The sequence below is a fragment of the Epargyreus clarus genome, unplaced genomic scaffold (assembly GCF_041222505.1).
Source record: "Epargyreus clarus isolate Ecla_fem2 unplaced genomic scaffold, WU_Ecla_fem_2.2 ptg000022l, whole genome shotgun sequence".
Lineage (NCBI taxonomy): Eukaryota > Metazoa > Arthropoda > Insecta > Lepidoptera > Hesperiidae > Epargyreus > Epargyreus clarus.
Genome location: NW_027332229.1, coordinates 3,389,434 through 3,391,933, shown reverse-complemented (window position 1 = coordinate 3,391,933; position 2,500 = coordinate 3,389,434). Strand labels below are relative to the sequence as shown.

Below are 2,500 nucleotides of genomic sequence, written 5' to 3'. Positions count from 1 at the left end.
GAGCACCGCGATAGGATTTTGATATTGAACCGGCGTTTTACCGCCGGCTCACCGACGATATGCTCCGCAAACGTGTCAGTATCACCGCGGATGCGGTGCACCGACAGCGCGGCGCACAAATGCAACTACGAGCTTTTTAACCGCAACAATTTTAGTATACGCTATTGGAGCTGGAATTACCGCGGCTGCTGGCACCAGACTTGCCCTCCAATTGTTCCTCGTTAAAATATTTAAAGTGTACTCATTCCGATTACGAGGCCTCGTAAGAGTCCCGTATCGTTATTTTTCGTCACTACCTCCCCGTGCCGGGAGTGGGTAATTTGCGCGCCTGCTGCCTTCCTTGGATGTGGTAGCCGTTTCTCAGGCTCCCTCTCCGGAATCGAACCCTGATTCCCCGTTACCCGTGACAACCATGGTAGTCGCAGAAACTACCATCGAAAGTTGATAAGGCAGACATTTGAAAGATGCGTCGCCGGTACTGGACCATGCGATCGGCAAAAGTTATCCAGATTCATCAAAATTAACGACTTCGGACGCGAGGCCCTCCGTCGATTGGTTTTGATCTAATAAAAGCACTCATCCCATCACTGGTCAGAGTTCTGATTGCATGTATTAGCTCTAGAATTACCACAGTTATCCAAGTAACTGAGTAAGATCTAAGGAACCAAAACTGATATATTGAGCCATTCGCGGTATCGCCTTAATACGGCTTGCACTGAGACATGCATGGCTTAATCTTTGAGACAAGCATATAACTACTGGCAGGATCAACCAGGGAGCTGACAGTCACTCGCGGACGAATGTAGCCGTCGTCGCTCGGACGAGAACACGACACATATCGACGCGGTCGCGGGCGCGTCCGCGTCGAATGATGTTTCGTTTTTGAACTCGTCGTACCTTTTAATATTGTACGCTCTTTGTTTTCGATGGTTCGTGCAGCGTCAACGGAGTATCTCATCCGATTGTCGCAACGATCCAACGAGAGAGTGTGCGCGCGATTTACTAATAGCGCAACTCCGAATTGGATGGTTCACGGCGAGACAATTTAAGATTCACGTTTCATTATTATCTTTTAACACAAACGCGAACACTGAAAACAGATTCAGCCCGGTGTTTGAGAGACGTCGTCCTTGGCGTTAATTTTTATAGCGCCTTATAGAGGACCGTCGCCATAGGCGACGTGCAATTCATTTGTAGGATCGATACGTGAACCGAGACGAGTTTAAACAATCGCATCGGTCGATCCGCACTGTTCAATAAAATGTTCAACGTTCGAAAAGTCCCACGGCGCAACGTGGAAGCGCGCGTTGTTGTGTTAATCGTGACATCGCGACGAATTGTAAAGTTCGACACAAAATCCACTCGAAACACCACCAACACGAGAGTGCGCACACTACGCGTGAAACCATCGAACGAACTCTTGTATGCGGCATGCAGTCCGTTGTCGAAGTCGGTCAGTCTGTGTCAGCAGGCGGCAGTTATCCGCCGCCCGTTCAGTCTCACCGCGCCGACAACGCACTACACGTCGCCCGCCCCATGTGTATGCGGCGCTCCTGTTATGACGCGTGGCAGACGGAGCGACAACATATGAACATATGATAGTCCGTCGGTGGTTCGGTCCGGTGGGGTGACGATGGTCGCCGGTGGGGGTGGGCTAGCCCTGGGGGGTGCGGGGGAGAGTGGGGGGAGGGGGTTTGGGGGGGGGGGGGTGTAGGGGGGGGGGTTCGCCGGTTGGGGTTCGTCGGCCGACTTTGCTGCTGCCGCTGCTGCGTCTACCGCGTTATTATTATTATTATTATTATTTTCTGTTTTGGTTTTTTTGATTTCCAAAAAAAAAAAATTTTTTTTTTTTTTTTTTAATTTTTTCATTCCCCTCTTGTCCATACACCTTTTTAACTTTATTTGCGTATCGTATTAGTCAGATCGTGACGTGACAGTTTGTGCGCTACTCTCAGTACAGAGTTAAATAATTTCTCAATATAATAGCATAATACAAGAGCCACCTTTGAAAAAATACATACGGTCTCACTTTTTTGAAATACGTTCAAAACATTGTAAATTATTAAAACAAAAGAGTATAATATGAATTAAACGGAGGTATATGTATGGGAATATGTTATTATTATTATTACATATAAAACATTGTCTAGTATTTTAGTTTTTTAGAATAGGTTCGATTTAGAAATTGAAAAGTGATCTCGGAAAAGCAACGCGATCATTGAACGTAAGAAATATTAGCGAACCGGCGCACATGTCATCGTAATAAAAGATAATAAAAGAGAACGGTAGTTAGGTAGCAGTTGGCATTTGGCAGCAGTTGGTAGGAACGTGACGTAGTACGTGACGGGTAGGTAACACGCGTTAGTGGCCTGTATGGGGTAGTATATGGACGCTATATAATTGTGACGTTCGGTGTCGTCCGTCGGTCTGCGCGCGGTGGGTGTTGTACAAACTACGTGGCGGGGTGTTCGTGTATCGAAAGATAGACCCAACGGGCAAC

General features: G+C 47.2%; 1 non-coding gene across 1 annotated transcript in view; it reads right to left on the bottom strand.

Annotated features, from left to right (window-relative positions):
* The window catches only part of LOC140751424 (small subunit ribosomal RNA), a 1,903-nt gene extending 1,125 nt beyond the window's left edge, over positions 1–778 (bottom strand). Inside the window, exon 1 of the ribosomal RNA XR_012103333.1 lies at positions 1–778. This exon is cut by the window's left edge and continues 1,125 nt beyond it. This is a non-coding gene — a ribosomal RNA (small subunit ribosomal RNA).
* Between the last annotated feature and the right edge of the window lie 1,722 nt (positions 779–2,500).